General features: G+C 47.5%; 1 protein-coding gene across 2 annotated transcripts in view; it reads left to right on the top strand.

The window, feature by feature from the left end:
* The first annotated feature begins 2,828 nt into the window (after positions 1–2,828).
* ARHGAP5 (Rho GTPase activating protein 5) overlaps positions 2,829–21,497 on the top strand; it is a 118,585-nt gene continuing 99,916 nt past the window's right edge. For both annotated transcript variants that reach the window (XM_044272429.1, XM_044272430.1), the window contains exon 1: positions 2,829–3,010. The gene's annotated coding sequence lies outside the window, so the exon portion shown is untranslated. The remainder of the gene's footprint in view (positions 3,011–21,497) is intronic.

Genomic DNA, 21,497 nt, shown 5'->3' with positions numbered 1-21,497 from the left:
TCAGGAGATATTATACAGGGGTAATATAACTGAGGGCTATCAGGAGATATTATACAGGGGTAATATAACGGAGGAGGGGTATCAGGAGATATTATACAGGGGTAATATAACGGAGGAGGGCTATCAGGAGACATTATACAGGGGTAAAATAACGGAGGAGGGCTATCAGGAGACATTATACAGGGGGTAATATAACTGAGGAGGGATATCAGAAGACATTATACAGGGGTAATATAACGGAGGAGGGCTATCAGGAGATATTATACAGGGGTAATATAACTGAGGAGGGCTATCAAGAGACATTATATAGGGGGTAATATAACTGAGGAGGGCTATCAAGAGACATTATATAGGGGGTAATATAACTGAGGAGGGCTATCAGGAGATATTATACAGGGGTAATATAACAGAGGAGGGCTATCATGAGATATTATACAGGGGTAATATAACTGAGGAGGGCTATCAAGAGACATTATACAGGGGTAATATAACGGAGGAGGGGTATCAGGAGATATTATACAGGGGTAATATAACGGAGGAGGGCTATCAGGAGACATTATACAGGGGTAAAATAACGGAGGAGGGCTATCAGGAGACATTATATAGGGGGTAATATAACTGAGGAGGGCTATCAGGAGATATTATACAGGGGTAATATAACTGAGGGCTATCAGGAGATATTATACAGGGGTAATATAACTGAGGAGGGCTATCAAGAGACATTATACAGGGGTAATATAACGGAGGAGGGGTATCAGGAGATATTATACAGGGGTAATATAACGGAGGAGGGCTATCAGGAGATATTATACAGGGGTAATATAACGGAGGAGGGCTATCAGGAGATATTATACAGGGGGAATATAACTGAGGGCTATCAGGAGATATTATACAGGGGTAATATAACGGAGGAGGGCTATCAGGAGATATTATACAGGGGTAATATAACTGAGGGCTATCAGGAGATATTATACAGGGGTAATATAACGGAGGAGGGGTATCAGGAGATATTATACAGGGGTAATATAACTGAGGGCTATCAGGAGATATTATACAGGGGTAATATAACTGAGGAGGGCTATCAGGAGATATTATACAGGGGTAATATAACTGAGGAGGGCTATCAGGAGATATTATACAGGGGGAATATAACGGAGGAGGGATATCAGAAGACATTATACAGGGGTAATATAACGGAGGAGGGCTATCAGGAGATATTATACAGGGGTAATATAACTGAGGGCTATCAGGAGATATTATACAGGGGTAATATAACTGAGGGCTATCAGGAGATATTATACAGGGGTAATATAACTGAGGAGGGCTATCAGGAGATATTATACAGGGGTAATATAACTGAGGAGGGCTATCAGGAGATATTATACAGGGGGAATATAACGGAGGAGGGCTATCAGGAGATATTATACAGGGGTAATATAACTGAGGAGGGCTATCAGGAGATATTATACAGGGGTAATATAACTGAGGGCTATCAGGAGATATTATACAGGGGTAATATAACTGAGGAGGGCTATCAGGAGATATTATACAGGGGTAATATAACGGAGGAGGGCTATCAGGAGATATTATACAGGGGGAATATAACTGAGGAGGGCTATCAGGAGATATTATACAGGGGTAATATAACGGAGGAGGGCTATCAGGAGATATTATACAGGGGTAATATAACGGAGGAGGGCTATCAGGAGATATTATACAGGGGGAATATAACGGAGGAGGGCTATCAGGAGATATTATACAGGGGGAATATAACGGAGGAGGGCTATCAGGAGATATTATACAGGGGTAATATAACTGAGGGCTATCAGGAGATATTATACAGGGGTAATATAACTGAGGAGGGCTATCAGGAGATAGTCTACAGGGGTAATATAACTGAGGGGCATCAGGGTCAATTATACAGGGGTAATATAACCTTCTGACAGAACCTCAATTTTGAGGCTTGACTAGGGTGTGCCCAGGGACACCCGGCACACCCAGTGCGCACACCTATGCGAGCAGGCAGTTGTCGCTGTTCACACAGCACAATTTATGTCACATTTTCAGTGGGAATGGGCGTTCATAGTAGATTTGTTCCGATAATTTACACTCCTGCAGCACCCATGAGGCTAGCTGAGGACTACCCTCTGCAGCACCCTGAGGCCAGCTGAGGACTACCCTCTGCAGCACCCTGAGGCCAGCTGAGGACTACCCTCTGCAGCACCCTGAGGCCAGCTGAGGACTACCCTCTGCAGCACCCATGAGGCCAGCTGAGGACTACCCTCATGCAGCACCATTCCCTACCTGCAGAGGGCAGCAACTTGACAGTCCACCTATGGCACTCCTCCACTACAATTTGGCAAGGGGTGGACGGACCCACCCCTGGTTTCAGTCAGCTGAAGCCACCCCTGCCCACCCAGAAGTTATGCGTGTGAAAAATACTTCACCTTCATGTCAGCATTGAGGTTTCATTATACATGTGTTTGTGTTGTAAATACTAAACTCCCGCACGATTAATATGCATTCATTACATCGTAATAAATACAAAAACGTAAAGAGCAACCCGAGAGCATAGCATGAACACCGCATCCTGTTTTTTGCGCTAATGCCTGCAAAACTACATGTCCCAGAGTGCTTTGTGGTAGCAGGAGAGGGCGGGGACTCGAAAAGGCGTGTGGTCCAAGTACGTGGAAGGGCGGAGCCAGGAAAGCTAAGTGGGGAATGGTAGGGGCGTGGTCTGACGTGGAGGAGCACTGTTCCCTGTGATGACGTTGATGATGTGGATGACGTCAGCGAACTTGAGGCTTTTCGGGGAATGCGCGTCCACATGTCCGCGTTCGCGACGCTTCCATCGGGCCTGGGGAAGGGGGGGTGTCGCTGCGCCGCCATTACTGTATAGAGCAGGAGCTGCACGGAGGGATCGGCGGCTGGAGAGGGAAGGAGAGCGGCGAGTCCCGAGATCAGAGCAGCAGCGGCGAGGAGATGGGGCGGCTATGTGGCCACTAGACAGGTGAGGAGAAAGCGGCTCTGAGCTGGCGGGGGATACGGAGGGAGGCCGGGCTGTCAGGACCTTGCCGGTGGCGGACATCACTGATAGGAGGGTCGTGCAGACTGTGAGATCGGCCCGGTAACGGCTCCCAGGAAGTTAGTGGAGCCCGATCACAGATTTGTATGGGGGTGGGGGATATTATCGGGGAGCTTTGAGCGCCGCTAATCCAAGTATCCTCCACCTCTAAGGGCAGCAGCCTAGGGGCCGTCATGTCCATGGGGCAGAGGGTTGGAGATGGAGGACATGGGCTGAGGTGACCCAGCACCAAGGCAAGGCGCCTGCTCCCCATCCCAGCCCCCTTAGGAGAGGAGCCGCAGATGTGTCTGGGCAGGACCAGGGCGACCCTCAAATGTGATCACAGGTGACTGGAGTTTACTGGTAGTGAGCTGCACAGATTGATGGAGCCTTCTGAGTGCGCTACTCCCTCCAGGGCTTGGGCAGCCCCTCCATGCCCAGATCTCTGACTTTGTGCACCTTGGAGGGCATCCTTTTTGGGGCTGAGGCTATGGAAAGCCTCGCTCTAATCCCCTCTGCTGCCAGATGGCTTTGCGAGTCATTGTAGGGCTGTCTGTCAGTGAAGGAATTAAGCCGAATCCAGCGTTTGTGGGACAGTAACTATTTCATGGCCTGTGCGTCGCCTAAAGGAACCGCCGCAGGTTATATTGCAGGTTCTTTTCTGTATTAGTTTTTGCTTTGTCCTTTGGTATCTACATTGTAAGTATGGATTTACGTCCACAACCATCAGTGGCGGAGTCGTAGGAAGTCAGACCTTGTTGGGGCCCCGTTTGGTTTTATTTCTGGGGGGGGGGGGGGTCCACTGTCTGATATTCATAGAGAAGTCCATGTGACAAGTGTATTGTAACTGCTTCCTCTGCTCAGGTACGTTCATTACAATCCCCTTTGTGCCCAACGTTGCACCTTTCCAGGCGTAGAGTAGACATCTCCTTATAACTGGTGTATGAGGGCAGCACCAGGCAGAGAGCTTTAAGGACCCCCTTTAGGACTAATGCACACGGCTGGGTCCGCAAAAAAACAGCACTGTCCGAAGCAAGGGGCTGAATTTAATGAACCTGTCCAACGGTCTGTTTTGCAGACAAGAATACGCTTTTATTTATTTTTTTACAGTGGGTCCTGAAAAAATTGCAGGATGCGCCTGGGTTGCATCTGCATTTTGCGGACCTGAAAACAGTCATGTGCAGGAGGCCTTAGGCTGGGGCTCCACGACAGCAAGTCGCAGAAAAGTTGTGGGGCCAGAAATATTTGTGCGACTTTCCTGCCCCTTGTGCGACTATTGATGGCCTGTTAAAGAAACCAAGACACCGAACAGTTGCAGGTAACCTGCATTGTGGTCTAAAGTGGCGTGCACCTGTGACAGAAATCTAGCAATGTTGGATTTTCTGTAGTAGTGTGCTGCGGTGTAATCATTAGATGCAATGCGGCTTTCATGTCGCTGCGTAGCCTCGGCCTTATGATTGGCAGTGTGTATTTGCTGCAAAGGACTCCCATGACTCCAGATAAGTATACGAGGCTACTCAGTCTGGACATAAGCCCATCTTCGGCCTCTTCCCCACGGCCGTTCCAGATTTGCTCTGGATGCGTTGCGTGTGCATTGCGGGAAAACCGCGCAAGTAGGCACACAATTGCAGTCAGTGCAATGCGTTTTACACGCACGTGAGAAAAAAACTGAATGTGGTACCCGAACCCGGACTTCTTGACTGAAGTTCGGATTTGCATTCGGTGTTCATTTTCTTTTCCCTTTGGTTATAAAGGAAGATAATAGCATTCTTAATACAGAGTGCTTACTAAAATGCTGCTTGAGGGCAGAAAAAATGAACTCGGCTCATCCAATTGATAGCGCAGCTGGCATCATCATCTTGCTTCTTCTTTCAGGACCCGCAAAAGGACCTTTGACGTAATCGCGCTCACCACGTGGTGAGGGCGGGGACATCAGATAGAAATCTTACATCTTCATTCAGCAGGACCTGCGCTGACAACTCCGGCCCGCCCCCACTATAGTCAATGGGGCCAGAGCGGTAGCCCGGGGGCGCCAGCACGAATCTGACAGGCGGTTCACAGCCTGCCAGAGTTCCTTGCTGCTAGTGTGAAACTAGCCTAAGGCTGCGTTCACATCTCCGTTTTGGTGAACCGGCGCAAATGCAGGTGATGACACAAAAACAGTGCATGCAACGGTTTTTGTCTAGCCGCAAATCAAATGAATCACTGCTGGACCTCACTGCAGTCAATAGAGATTGCGCTGAAGTAGAGGATCCGGCGGACTGCTCTGTTCTGTCAAATTTTTTTAATGGCAATTGCTTCTTTCCCATCCCTTGAAGGGATTGTCCCACGAAAAATATTCTACATTTTTCAAACCATCATCTAAATACTGCTGTAATTGTGTGTAATTGAAAATTTTGTATAGCCACTAAGTTATTTACTGAAATATAACTGTAGCGCCACCTGCTGTTTGCTCTCTTTGTAATTTCGCTGTCCTGCTCACTGAGATGGAAGCACATGCTTAGTTCCTGCCCCCAGCTGCGGTAGAAAGGATATGCCCCCTGACAGTGCTCGCCCGCAGAGCAAAGGGGTGGGGGGGGGGGGTGGGCGGAGAGAATCTCTGGATCCATGTGAGATACACGGCTGGTTGGAAAGAGATTGCCATGTTCTGTATGTCGTCTGATTTCATTTTTTACATTCATCATGATGATGGACAACGGATGCAATGATAGCTAGCCGACAGCAGTTTTTCCTTGGTCACTCTCATAAACTTGCCCGTTAAACTATGGAAAGAAGTACAACAGCAGGTGACGGAGACATCACATAGACTTTATTAAGGGGTCCCCTACTTTATTAACTAGAGCAGAGAACCCCTAGAAACCTCTTCTATTGGCCAGAAAGAATGAGTGATCATGGCTTGTTACCTATGCGTTGTGCGGTTGGCTGCCGCCAGATCCGAAGCAGTGGCCATGGGGATAATTTTTAAGAGACGCCAGAAAGCTTCATGAGGGCCTTCTCCCCTTGTGTCCACACTACAGTTCACATATTTATGGACTTTTTTTAGATGTTCTTCGCGTTTGCCACTGCAGCGGGTTAGTTCATGGTGAACTAATGAAAGTTAGAGCGTTGGTTGCGGGTTCCTCTTTCAATGCTGAAAGGTTGTGAAAATGTAAATTGTAATAAAATGCTGGTTTTATAATGTTAACATCAGGATGTGACCTCACAACCCAGCACTCTTGGGGTTAACAATGCAGGTATATATTTTTTCAAATTAAAACTAGAAAGTTGTGGCCATATACTGTATATTGTGAAATGAGGATCAAAGTTCAGGGGAATTCAGATGTTTTATGAGATGAAAATTGGAATTCCCCATTGGAATTAGTCACCCCGGGCCCTGTTACACTCCCTAATGAGAGTTTTTCGAGCGTCCTGGTTATCGTCATGTTGTCACGCTTGTTTTTCGGCCCTGGTGTTGGCCTTTATTAGTATTGTCGTTCCCACTGTGCTCAGAGAATCTGTCTATAATGGGTATGTCACACAGATTTGGTGCGTTTCCGGAGCTTGGCCTGTTGCTAAGCAATGCTAAAGGTTGCCACGGGCAGAGGGTAGGTACGTGTATGTAAGCCCATGGGTAAACTTATTTTATTCCTCATGGCATATACATCATGGAAGCCCTGTAAAATGTCTAGTGGTGGTGACCAGTCTGTCCTATATGCAGCATCTTCTGCTACAAAACCCCAAACTGCAGTTACGTCCATCATTTACCGTATACACCTAAAGTTCATCACGTGACGGTAGTCACTGTGTCACTTTAACATAGCTCCGGGCTGATCAGGTCACAAGCAGCCAGGCCTTCACTAATGGAGCTTATCATTTTAGGTTTTCTCTTGATGTGTTTGAAAATGTTTCCACTAATGGTTAATTTACACCAGGAATGTAGTTTTCTGACTGGTATATGTAGACTGAGAGATCGCGATGTAGGGCTACCATGCTGTTCTCCTGCTGGCTTCTCCACACCATTTCCTAATGCTTATGGATAGGGAGCTCCGACCAGTGGAGCAAACACACCCTGATGGCTAATATGCCTTCTCATAGAGGAGCAGCAGCGTGGTCATGTGTGAAGAATGTTTGGCTTTATAACCTTAGTCATGTTTCAAGTCTTTTATTAAAAGTTCAGACATTGACTCACAGGGTAACTACCCCCATTAGGTGGCAGAGACGGGTTTCCTTCTTCCTGGAGATCTACTTTGGATCCCTTTTATTCCCCCAGGGAGCATTGGCTGTCTGCAGAAGAGGCGTTTTTCCTACTGATCAGCTTTTGAAAGCATGGCAGTGGCGCAAGTGCAGTCACTTTTATGGGGGCACCACCACTAAATATTGTCTGTAAGGGCAGAGCATACATGTGTTAAGTAGGAAGAGGGCAGGAGGCCATGGCCGATACCCCTGGCAATGGCTTATCTCCTTGAGAATTAAAGGATTGGACAGTGAAATCCAACATTCCCGATGTTAATCTGATCGTAGCGCATTTATTTTTTTATCTGGCTGGATCTCCGCCAGACCCCATTATAGTCATGGGGGCTGGCGGACATGCCAATAACATCCATCATTGCTGGGTCCAGAGAGCTCAGGCAGGCTGTTCTCTGCCGGCACTGGGAACGGCAGTGTGAAAGGAGCCTTATTCCCACTGATTGGGGATTGATGGGAGGCACCCACAGACATTAGATGGTCAGCCATTCCGGCTGAAAACGGGTTCAGCTTGGTGGTCTTGCCGGCAATGGTGTAGGCACGGCCAAACTGCATACAGGTGATTTTGTTATTTTTATTTTTTAATGGGGCACAAGTTAGGAGCATTGGTATTGTCGGCCCCAGTTTGACATGATGGTTATGTATCATGTATCCGCGACCATACCCCTGTAGCACCCATTCTGAAATACTTTAAGGGTTTGTCTCCTGAACAAACGCTCAGGACCCCCTTCTGTGAACCAGAAAGGAGCGCTGCTTTTTATGAGTGGCTTCCCTGCTGGCGGACTTGAGCCGTACATGTTAGGCTACTTTCACACTAGCGTTCGGGGCTCCGCTTGTGAGCTCCGTTCAAAGGCTCTCACAAGCGGCCCCGAACGCTTCCGGCCAGCCCTAATGCATTCTGAGTGAATGCGGATCCGCTTAGAATGCATCAGTCTGGCACCGCTCCGCTCAGCAGGCGGACACCAGAACGCTGCTTGCAGCGTTCGGGTGTCCGCCTGGCCGTGCGGAGGCAAACGGATCCGTCCAGACTTACAATGTAAGTCAATGGGGACGGATCCGTTTGAAGATGACACAATATGGCTCAATCTTCAAACGGATCCGTTCCCCATTGACTTTCAATGTAAAGTCTGGACGGATCCGTCTGAGACTACTTTGACACTTAGAATTTTTTTTTACAATATAATGCAGACGGATCCGTTCTGAACGGATCCACCGTCTGCATTATATGAGCGGATCCGTCTGAGACGGATCCGCTCTGAATGCAAGTGTGAAAGTAGCCTTACTTGGATATCCATTTCTCCTGTCATAATCCATTATTTGCCGGGTTACTGGAAGCAGAGTCTGTGGGGAGCAAATGATTCACTGCTCCTGCTTCTCCATCTCTGACACTACCTCTGTAATTCCGGTGGGGTAACTAACCGTCAGAAGTATTTCTGATGAATATGGCGGTAACTTGCAACATTTTTCACAACTCTGTTATAGGTCATTGATGCGCTCATTAGTGTTGATCGCGCACCAATGTGTTCGGGTTCTCTACCAAGCATCCAAGCAATGTTGGAAGTCAATGGGAGGGACCGAGCATTGAACCAGGCACCCCCTGCTCTGAAGAGGGGAGGGTGTCTGGTTCATAGGAAAAGGTCAGAAATTGATGGAAACACCACCGAAATGGTTTGGGAACAGCATGGGGAGGATGTCTGGCTGCATCTTGGACTCCCAGGTCGCTGCTGTGAACCATGTTGTCCGAGTAGTACGCCACTTTTACAGACTGACAATAATATGCACCAAACCGAAGATAAAATCTGTTTTAGAGGAAAAATTGTTAGGAAACATTCTTTCCTGTATATTTACTTGTATATAAAGTGCAAGTGCTGCCAAAAATTACAAGGAAGAGGCACTCCGATACAACCTGTATATCGCATAAAGAAGGGCCTCATTCACATTGTGGTACAATTGTTCATGTAGTGGGACTCCTACACTCATGAAGCCTATGCACTAAGGGAAAAGGCTGCCAAAAATTACAAGGAACCGGCACTACAATACACCCTTTATTACACATAAAGGAGGGGATCACACACCCTTGGAAAATTATGATTTATGGCTTGCTGGTGACTCTCAAACATTACGGGCGAGGGCCTACTGCTGAGCTGACCATCTAAAACATTATGGGTGAGGGTCTGCTGCAGAGCTGACTCTCTAAGACATTGGGGCTGAGTGCCTGCTACTGATCTGAGCATCGAAAAAATGATAGGCGAGTGCCTGCTGCTTAACTAACCATTGAAAAAATATGTTTGAGGGTAAGCTGGAAAGTTGTGCATTTAGTGCTATGGCCTGTGGTTTCGTCGCTGGGTATTTGCGCTTGCGTTCAAATGCCTGGGTTACGGACATTTGTACGCTTCACTAGGACATGGAAGTGGATGTGTTCACTAGTGCTTGTGAAGGTGCAGGTGCAGGACGGGAGGCACCTGGGCCTGCGCCTTCGACAGGGGATTGGCCAGCACGTAACACAAGGGAAGAGGAGCCAGTGGTGTGACCCGCAGATATAGATTGTGGACACAGGCTTTCGGGCCACCTATTACGGTGCTTTGATGCCAAGTGGCGGATCATACTGGTGGTGGTGAGGTTGCTAGTGTTAACGTCCCTACTCATTTTTGTATGGCACAGGTTGCAAATTACAATTCTTTAGTCATCTGCGCTTTCCTCAAATAAGAGCCACACTGCGGAACACCTACCCCTTTGCAAGGGAGATTTCTGCAAGGGTGTGCGCCAGTGTACAGTTGCGGGCCTGTTTGGTGTGGCCCACCTTCTCCCTCTTGCCACCTCACTGCTTCCTCCAGCCTGTTGCGGTGCAGTGGATCCCTCCTCCTCTGTACTGCTGTCCTTGCTCGGCTTGCCACCTTCCCATGTTGGGTCAGTGACTTCATCGTCCACCACCTCCTCTTCCAATTCCTCACTCTGCTCATCCTCCTGACTTGTTGACCTAACAACAACCTCAGTTATTGACAACCTTGTCTCATCTTCATCATCAACCTCTTGACACTAATTGCCGTTCCCCACTGTCATCTTCTTATGAGTTGATGCTCAAGAGTTTGGGATTTAGGGCACAAAATCTCATGTCCCTCTTAAAGCTGGGCATGTCGAGAGGCCCAAATGAAGGAATGGCACTGAAAAGTGTTCCTCGGAAGCATTATCTGCTGCAATCCAACCGACCACCTGGTCGCGCTGGTCTGACTTCGAGAGCAATGTCCTGCGCCGCCCTGCAAACTGGGACTTGAAGCTAGGTATCGTGGATGATTTCAACGCGCCCAGGGCTACGGCCTCTGTGTGCACAATCTGCATCACGGCCACTTCCCTGTCCCTTATTTTGCGCCTTCTTCATATTACATGTTATGCTTGAAAGTATGTCACACGTACAGTAAGCGTAGGATTTGTACATGTATGCGCAAAAAAAATGTTATTTGTGATGTGAACGTCACACAGGAGTAACACCGCAGTTGATGTTGCTGATGTCACCAGCAGCTAATATGAAATTACAGGGAATGTTACAGGTATTTGGGATGTGGAAACGTTACACAGGAGGTATACCCCAGGTAATGTCGTTGCCCGCAGCGGACGCAGTCTAAGGAAAAAGTACACTGGATGTCACAGATATTTTTGGGATGCGCACACTTTACACAGGAGATGTTGCGCAGATAATGTTGCTGTCTCCAGCTGCCTAACTATTGCACGCTATTTAGCACAGGATGCGCTAAAAATAGATATTGCTGTTGCCACACACAACAATAGTCCTTAAAAGGACTTTTGGGTCTCTGACAAGTTTTTCAACTTAAAGAAAAAAAAAATCACTCCCTACACTTTCCCTTCTTCAGCACAGCTCTCCCGACTAACACTGAGCCGAACACACGTCATCACTGTGATGCCAGTAACCAACATGGCTACGGCATTACTGTGAGGGCAGTACTTACCTGCTCCTTTATTGGCAGCGTAGCCGCCAACAAACGTGCGGGGAGGAGACTTGCATTACGCTAGAGCACATGCAGTATTTGGCTGAATTCCGCCATGTGCCAAGCATGCTGATCAACACTAGAGTTTGAGAACTGCAGTAGAAATTTGGAATCTGGTTCCTATGGGCTCCATGTGTTATCTGTATCCATATAAATACATCACTTTTTGTGAGCACCGTCAGATTGGTCATGAAATTAGTAATTTCCCTGCACGTTTAATTTGGGTTTTACGTTTGGTGCCGCGGTCACTGGTTGGAATAGCTTACTCAGTGCCTGGTTTTCCCTTTGTCTGCGCACATACTGACTAAATGTTTAGGCCACATACCTCCTGTGTAGCTGGCATCCTAAGTTTGCAAGAGCAGAAAGACTACTTTAGGAACCGCTGACGTCTTCTGTCTGCACTAGTTATCAGCATTAAAAGGAATGAAAATCTTTACATATCAACTTTTTGCAGATTTTTGCAAAGGCAGTTTTACCTGGGCTGATTCTTGGCCCGATAATTGCTAACCGCGTTCATATGAATGCTCGTTAGTGATTATCTGGCAGTGTAAAGGTGCCGCCGATTACTCGGTGAATGAAGGTTCATCGGGTAATCGCCTAAATCTTCGTTTGCAAATAATGATTCTGTATGGGGGCAACTGACGGCCTTCACACGAGCAATACGGATTGGCTCAGTGTGCGTTCAGTGATATTCGCACCATTTTGCAAGTTCAGTCAGTTTTATCTGTGAGTGTGTTCCGCAAGAGAAAAAAAAAACAATGTTTACAAACAACGTCTAGCAACAATCGGTGAAAACGCATCGCCCCAGGACACATTCTGGTTACATCCGGATGCAATGCGTTTTTCACTGAAGCCCCATTCACTTCTATGGGGCCAGGGCTGCGTGAAATACGCAGATTATAGAACATGCTGCAATTCTCGCGCAACGCAGAAATGAATGGGTCAGAATTCAGTGGGTGCCATGCGCTGCATGTGTGGCACTGGTTTTCTACTACCCCTTTCACTTGCATTTTACTAAACTTCAAATCTGTTTAAAGGGATTCTGTCAGCTGGATTTTAGTACCAGAGCTATTGACCTCACCACGTCGGTGTACTCGATTTGTTTTAAAATATACCAGTATTACTGCCATCTGTCTTGTCACTTTGTTAATATGCTAATTACCTCAGTGATGTGCCCAAGGAGCTGTCCCTCTGGCCGTTGGTGCCCAGCTGCTCCCATTCTCTAGGAGCCAAGCACCGCCCCACTGCTAATTATTAGGGCTGTCCCGATACCAGTATCGGTGCCAATACCGGACATTTGCACGAGTACTTGTACTCGTGCAAATGTCACCGATTCCTTAGGGGCCCAGATCAGCGGTGGTGGCGGCTTGTCCCATCTTCTTCCGGGCGGCTGTGGCGCTGCTCCCAGCTGATCGTCGTGTGGGCGGGACTTCTTTGCGGCAGTGTTATAAGTCCCATGAGGTTTCATGTTGACTACGCACAGACCTGGGGATGGCAGCGGATATTATCCACCTTGGGACGTGCTGGCTCGGCAGCGGCAAGGGGAGGCCGCCCCTGGCTGGGGTTCTGGATATTCCCCTCAGGGAGTCAGGGGACTGCAAGAAGCTGGGCCTGTGGGCCGGAGGTGGAGAGATGGCAGGAGCTGCCGGAGCCCAGGTACTGCAGTCCATTCTTTTGTCTGCCAGCCACATCTGAGTCTGAGAAAGGCCTCTTTCACACTTGCGTTGTCCGGATCCGGCGTGTACTCCACTTGCCGGAATTACACGCCGGATGCGGAAAAACGCAAGTGTACTGAAAGCAAAGTCTTCAAAATGCTTTCAGTGTTACTATGGCAGCCAGGATGCTATTAGTCCTGGTTGCCATAGTAAGAGCGGGGAGCGGTATACTTAGTCTGTGCGGCTCCCGGGGCGCTCCAGAATTACGTCAGAGCGCCCCAGGAGCATGGATGACGTGGCATGCGATCACAACATCCATGCGCCTGGGGCGCCCTGACGTCACTCTGAAGCGCCCCGGGAGCCGCACGGACGGTAAGTATGCTGCTCCCCCGCTCCCCACTACACTTTACCATGGCTGCCAGGACTTTAGCGTCCCGGCAGCCATGGTAACCATTCAGAAAAAGCTAAACGTCGTATCCGACAATGCGCCGAAACGACGTTTAGCTTAAGGCCGGATCCGGATCAATGCCTTTCAATGGGCATTAATTCCGGATCTGGCCTTGCGGCAAGTCTTCAGAATTTTTGGCCGGAGCAAAAAGCGCAGCAGGCTGCAGTATTTTCTCCGGCCCAAAAACGTTCCGGTCCGGAACTGAAGACATCCTGATGCATCCTGAACGGATTTCACTCCATTCAGAATGCATTAGGATAAAACTGATCAGGATTCTTCCGGCATAGAGCCCCGACGACGGAACTCTATGCTGGAAGAAAAGAATGCAGGTGTGAAAGAGCCCAAAGCTGGGTGACGTCCAATATGGCCGCTTTTCATCCAGAGCAGGAGTGGGAGGAGCTGGCATTGAGAACTTCAGGGAAAGTGGGTGACAACCCCTGTGACTGCTGTGATGCTGTCTGCTGTGGTTGTCACCAAGGATCTACCAGACTGAGACCACTCGTACAGTCTGTGACTACTCAGTCGCCTTCATTATGCTAGCATCGGATCTGCCTGCCGGATCCATCAAAACGTATATACCAACTGATGGCATTTGTCAGACAAATACATTGAAATGCCGGATCCGCCTTTCTGGTGTCATCCGGAAAAAACGGATCTGGCATTTTTTATTTTTTTGCGGTCTGACCGCAATGCCGGATCCATTTTGCCGGAACACTGGCACTGGGAGGAAGTTAAAGCCACTTCCTCCCAGGTGCATCTGCATGGGAAGTATTGCAGCAGGCCAGGTGGGTACGGTGCATGAAATGGAGGATAAATTCAGTTAATTTCTCTCCATTTCATGTTAAAACAGACAAACAATGAATAATAAAATAAGGTTGGGGGGGAGGGGGGGATGGGCATATAATAGTGATCCCCAACCAGTGTGCCTCCAGCTGTTGCAAAACTACACCTCCCGGCATGCCCGGACAGCCTTTGGCTGGGAGTTGTAGTTTTGCAACAGCTGGAGGCACACTGGTTGGGAAACACTGTTATATGCCCATTTATTAACCCTTGTACAAAGGAAAAGTAAAGCAGTTATCCATAGCAACCAAATTCCAGCTTTAATTTTTTTCATTGCTATCAGCAACTGCGCCGCTGTTTCTTTGTACAAGGTTTGTAAATTAAATTAGAATTTGCTGTAATAACATTACCACACCATAATTGGTATCGGTGAGTACTTAAATAAAAGTATCAGTACTCGGTCTTAAAAAAATGGTATCAGGACACCCCTACAAATTATTTGCGTAATCTCGCGCATGCGCCCTGGATCCACGGGTCAGCGCCCGCGAGCGAAGTGCGCAGACAGCTGGTGCATGAGCGCTTCGTTCGCTGGGGCTGCTGCCAGGACACCGTGCGGGTGCTGACCAGTGGATCCAGGGCGCATGTGTGAGATTACGGCGCACCAGAGATGAGTGAATAATTAGCAGTGGGGCGGTGCTGGGCTCCTAGAGAATGGGTGCGGCTGGGCACCAACGGCCAGAGGGGCAGCTCCTTGGGCACATTACTGAGGTAATTAGCATATTAAAGCAAATTTTTGTTTCTTTTTGTTAAAAAAATAAAATAAAAAGGACAACCCAGATGGCAGTAATGCTGGTATATTTTAGGAGACTGATGTGGTGATGTCAAAAGCTCTGTTACTAAAATCCAGCTGACAGAATCCCTTTAAACCCAGGAAATCCAAGGTTTCCCTCAGCCCTATTCTCACTGGGATTATCCAGTTTGGGAAGTTATTCTTGGTGTAAGGCTGCCACGTTAATGACCTAGGTTCATAGATACAATAGGGCTCTCATTATGCTTCTAGTTTAATGAATGAGTTTCCTGTCTTGATAATTTTGGTTGTTGTTTAACAGGTTGCTTGTAGAGCAAAGCTTTACTTAATGTGAAGGTTATGATTTACACCCAAAATTAACATTTTGGATAGGTTGAAGTACCTATTTTTTATTACATTTTTTTGCAATTGGTCGCCAATGCGACTTATAATTTACAAATGGCGACAAGATTGCGTCTAAACCTGTCCCCCGCCCCCCCCCCCCCCCCTCCCCGGCCGCAGCTCTGCCGTTGAACAGCGGAGGTGCACAGGATATGATAGTTCTCTGCGCCGCCGCCGATGTTCTTCTCAGCAGCGCAGTGGAGAAAGAGTCTCTCCCTCCCCCCTGTGCTGCTGCCTCCGCCAATAAGAAGAGACGGGAGGTGGAGGGGAAGGGCTGTGGCCACTGCGCCACCAATGAAGAAAACTGACCTGCACTACAAATACAGGAGGCGGGTGCTGGAATCAAATAGCCGGAACCCGACCTTTGTGACAGGAAGCTGCGATTAGCTGCAGTTGAGTTAACCCTTCAGGTGCTGTATCTGAGGGGTTAACTGCCGCTGATCGCAGCTCCCTGTCGCAAAGGTCGGGTGTCGGCTATTTGATTCCAGCACCCGCCTCCTGTATTTGTATAAGAAACATTGGTGGCACAGTGCGCCCCCCCCCAACACCCCAGTATAAGAAACATTGGTGGCTCAGTGGGAAGTGCCAATGAGGGTTAAAAAATAATTAAAAAAATGAACTCTCCTCCTCCAGTTGATCGCGTATCTGCCGGTCTCCTGTTCTTTCTTCAGGACCTCTGGTGACGTCACTGAGCTCATCACATGGTCCATTACCATGGTGATGGATCATGTGATGTATCATGTGATGAGCACCGTGATGTCACCACAGGTCCTGAAGAAAGAACAAGAGACGATCAATTGGAGGAGGTGAGTTAATTTTTATTTTTAACCTTCATTGGCACTGCCCACTGCGCCACCAATGTTTATTATATTGAGGGGGGGCACACTGCGCCACCAATGTTTATTATACTGGGGTGTGGGGGGCACACTGCGCCACTAATGTTTATTATATTGGGGGGGCGCACTGCGCCACCAATGTTTATTATATTGACCTTCTACTAAGCATTCTGTATTAAAGAATGCTATTATTTTCCCTTATAACCATGTTATAAGGGAAAATAATACAGTGAATAGACTTTCATCCTAGAAACCATGCGTGAAAATCGCACCGCATCCGCACTTGTTTGCGATTTTCACGCAGCCCCATTAACTAATATGGGGCCTGCGTTGCGTGAAAAACGCACAACATAGAGCATGCTGCGATTTTCACGCAACACACAAGTGATGTGTGAAAATCACCGCTCATGTACACAGCCCCATAGAAGTGAATGGGTCCGGATTTAGTGCAGGGTTTGAATGCCAGATCTGGCACTAATACCTTCCTATGGGGAAAAATGCTGGATCTGGCATTCAGACAAATCTTCAGTTTTTTTCGCCGGAGATTAAAACCGTAGCATGCTGCGGTTTTATCTTTTGCCTGATCAGTCAAAATGACTGAACTGAAGACATCCTGATGCATCCTGAACGGATTGCTCTCCATTCAGAATGCATGGGGATATGCCTGATCAGTTCTTTTACAGTATTGAGCCCCTAGGACGGAACTTTATGCCGGAAAAGAAAAACACTAGTGTAAGTACCCTAAAATATTAAGTTTAAATCCCCCCTTTCCCAATTTTACATATAAAATATATAAACAATAAATAAATATATTACATAGCACTGTCCAAGCTATTAAATTATTAAAAAATATCTCCTATGCGGTGAGCATTCGCCATTTTTTTTGTCACCTTGTCACCCCAAAAAATAGGATAGGACTGTTCTATTATGGGCCGAATGTTTCATAAAATGCGAAATGCACGCGGCTTTTTTTTTTTTTGTTTGCGCGGTATTGAGTATCGCAATACTTTTTTATGGTGACGAAAGCTAATCCAAATTTTGGTATCAAAACAACCCTACGCCAATCTGATCGGCGTAGCGTTGTCACGATACCAAAATTTTTATTCTGTTTTGATTTGGCGACTAAAAATTTGATTTGGCTCCTAAATTTTTCAGTTCAGGAGCCAATGGCTACTAGGTATTTTTTTATTTTCTTTTAGTCCGGAGCACTGCCCTCAAAAAATGAGCGCCTACCTAAGGCCTCTTTCACACTTGCGTTGTCCGGATCCGGCGTGTACTCCACTTGCCGGAATTACACGCCGGATCCGGAAAAACGCAAGTGTACTGAAAGCATTTGAAGACGGATCCGTCTTCAAAATGCTTTCAGTGTTACTATGGCACCCAGGACGCTATTAAAGTCCTGGTTGCCATAGTAGGAGCGGGGGAGCAGTATACTTACAGTCCGTGCGGCTCCCCGGGCGCTCCAGAGTGACGTCAGAGCGCCCCATGCGCATGGATGACGTGTCCATGCGATCACATGATCCATGCGCCTGGGGCGCCCTGACGTCACTCTGGAGCGCCCCGGGAGCCACACGGATGGTAAGTATGCTGCTCCCCGCTCCCCACTACACTTTACCATGGCTGCCAGGACTTTAGCGTCCCGGCAGCCATGGTAACTATTGAGAAAAAGCTAAACGTCGGATCCGGCAATGCGCCGAAACGACGTTTAGCTTAAGGCCGGATCCGGATCAATGCCTTTCAATGGGCATTCATTCCGGATCCGGCCTTGCGGCAAGTGTTCCGGATTTTTGGCCGGGGCAAAAAGCGCAGCATGCTGCGCTATTTGCTGCAGCCAAAAAACGTTCCGTTCCGGAACGGAAGACATCCTGATGCATCCTGAAGGACGGACTGTCCATTCAGAATGCATTAGGATAATCCTGATCAGTATTCTTCCGGCATAGAGCCCCGACGACGGAACTCTATGCCGGAAGAAAAGAACGCAGGTGTGAAAGAGCCCTAAGACATAAGCCTAAAAACTATAGCTCTGACTATGAAGACACTAAAACATGATTTCTTTTTTTTCCTCCCTATTTTTTACATTTAAACACAATAAAAGCATTTGTGAAACAAAAAAAAAAAAAAAGCAAAGTAGACATATTGGGTAATCGCCGCGTCTGTAACAACCTGCTCTTTAAAAATACCACATGACCTAACCCCTCAGGTGAACACTGTAAAAAAAACAACACAAAAAATAACTATTTTATCCCCATAATATGCATTCGCTCCCCCCCCAAAAGTGAGGGGAAAATGCCCCTGCGTCTTATGGGGTGAATACTAATGAAGCATTAGCACTTGAGGACTGAGAAGCGGTGAAGGCTCTGTACTCACCACTTCCTGGTCCTCTGCTGTCGGCTGTGCAGGGCTGCGCACAGCATGAGTCGCTCTGTGACGCATGCGCACTTCGCTCATTGAAGCCGCTGCCATCAGGCTGAGCCTAGTGCGCAGGCGCAGGATCTGGCAGAGGGACTGGTGGATTGAGGAGGCGGCGCTGAGGTGAGGAAGGCGGCGCAGGGCACACCAGACGGCGAGGGGTGCAGGCGGGCATCCTGGATTAACGTAAAACCCCTTGGGCACCTTAGGTAGGTGAGTGACGGCTTATAAAAACCTGTTTTTTGGGCTAATAGAGCCACAAGCAGATTTAATAAGGGCAGTTTAGGATTCATGTTATTAGCACCGACATGGCCATATGTTTAGCTTATAGGGCACAAATCTGATGACAGAATCCCTTTAAAATTATCCCAGTTAAATCTGCCTTAAAACAGATCTTATCTGCCCAAAAACCATATGGCGTTCCTTTGCTTCTGCACCCTGCCATGTTCCCATACAGTAGTTTACAGAAACACCCCATATGTGGTTGTAAACTACAGAATCGGGATAATAAATATTTTTGTTTGGCTGTTAACCCTTACTTTGTTAGCAGAAAAAAAAAAGATTGAAATGGAAAATCTGCCCAAAAAGTGAAATTCTGAAATTTCATCTCCATTTTCCATTTTTTTTCTCATGGAACACCTAAAGGGTTAACGTTTGTAAAAAAAAAATCTATCTGTTTTGAATACCTTGAGAGGTGCAGTTTCTAAAATGGGGTCATTTTTTGGTGGTTTCCACTATGTAAGCCTCACAAAGTGACTTCAGACCTGAACTGGTCCTTAAAAAGTGGGTTTTGGCAATTTTCAGAAAAATTTCAAGATTTGCTTCTAAGGTTTCTAACGTCCCCGAAAAATATAAAATGGCATTCAAAAAATGATCCAAACATGAAGTAGACATATGGGGGATGTAAAGTAATAACTATTTTTGGAGGTATTACTATCTATTATAAAGTAACACATGTCAGGTTTGCAAAAATGTCCTGGTCCTTAGGCTGAATGCACACGGCCGTGTTCCGCAACCGAGAGCGGTCCGTGGTATGCCGGGCTGGATTCCCAATCAGAGCTGGGAGCGCACAGCGTCATTGGTTGCTATGACGCCGTGCGCTTCATGCTGCCGCTGGACTACAGTAATACACTATACGAGTGTATTACTGTAGTTCAGCGGCGGCATGAAGCGCACGGCGTCATAGCAACCAATAACGCCGTGCGCTCCTGCTCTGAACAGGAATCCAGCCCGGCATTCCACGGACCGCTCTCGGTTGCGGAACATGGCCGTGTGCATTCGGCCTTAAGGTGAAAAATGTCTGGGTCCTTAAGGTGTTAAAAACAAGTCAGCCACGTGAACGAAAGATCTTTGTTTGAAAGAACATTCACAGAAAGATCTTATGGACTAAAATGTGTATGGCCTTATCTGCAAAATGAACGTTCACCCTATGAACCATCAACCAACTCCTGTTTAATGTGTGTGTCCACCTTCAAAGTGAAAGGGTTTTCCCGGACTAACATGTTGATGACCTTTCTATAGGATAGGTCTGAGATGGCTATCCCCTTGCACTCCAGCCGTGGTAAAACTACAACTCCTAAGATGCATGCTTGGTTGTTCTCAGAACTCCATAGAAGTGAATGGAGTATACTGGGAGTTGTAGTTTCACCACACCTGGTGTGCTGAAGTTATCAATCACTGGGATAGGTCATTAGTATCACAGCGGTGGGGGCCCCACACCTGACACCCCAGCTGTTATCGGCAGCTGCAGGCTCCAGAAGTAAACGGTATATAGCGCTGGGGCACCACAGCTCCGCACCCTGTGTACTGGCCGTACCTGGTTACTGCAGGGCTATCCATATTCACTTGTTTGGCTAAGAGCTATCTCTCCTGACTCCTCCATACACATGCAATCTCTGCTCAGCCTAGCTTGTATGTGTTGTCAGTGGGGGGAGAGAAGAAAGCTTCTTATAGTGAATTCTGGAGCTGGCTTATCTCCTAGGAGAACAAAAGGATTGTGCATTGAAATTCAAGGCATCGGCCTTCTCTCCCCTGACATCATATGTTGGTGTAGAGTAGGGAGCCTGTGCATAGACCACGGGACACAATGTAAAGTACATATGACCTAAGTGCAGAATCTGAATAAATATTAGTCCATAAGTACTTATCAGTCTATGATTCAGATCATCTTCAGTCCAAGGTGTACAGGTAGTGTGTTCCCTAAAACGTTGCAACTTTGCGTGTGATCATGCCGACTTCCTCAAGCATGCACAGTAAAGATCCTGCGGATTTAAAGAGGACCTTTCACTATTTTATTAGGGTTGTCCCTTGCTGTAGCGCTGGCCAATCGCAGCGCACAGCTCATAGACTGACTCCCAGGCTATGAGCTGTGCGCTACGATTGGCCAGCGCTGCAGCAAGGGACACGCCTAATACAAAAACTCCGCCCAGTACAACAGAGGGAGCTGCAGACACCTGAGCCTATACCGGGCGAACGGAGCAGCGCCCAGACATACTAGTAAGTGCAGGGGGACCCCTGGGCGCCGCTCTGCCCACTGATATAGTTTGTTTTTTGTTTTTAAAATAGTGAAAGGTCCTCTTTAAGTAGTCAAAGCCTCCAATCACGTTAACACGATTGCATTAAAAAATCTGTCTTTTGCGGGCACATTGAAGTAAATGGGTCCGCACACAAAATCAACACCTATAAGAACATTCCAAATACAATTAGTAGGGAGCTCCGCACACAACATTGTCCACCGCCTCCACTGAAAACAGCGGGTTCTGCCGTCAGTCTGTGTATCGGAGCTTTCGCAAGAATTCAGGAGCCTCAGCTCATGTCCGTTCTTGGCAACCACTTACTTTTAACTTATAAATGACAGATCACGGAAATCAACGCGCCAGTCTCTGCTTTAT

Source organism: Bufo gargarizans, chromosome 11 (genome assembly GCF_014858855.1).
Source record: "Bufo gargarizans isolate SCDJY-AF-19 chromosome 11, ASM1485885v1, whole genome shotgun sequence".
Classification (NCBI taxonomy): Eukaryota; Metazoa; Chordata; class Amphibia; order Anura; family Bufonidae; genus Bufo; species Bufo gargarizans.
Note: the sequence above shows the minus strand (reverse complement) of the source record. Positions and strands in the feature narration are given on the sequence as shown.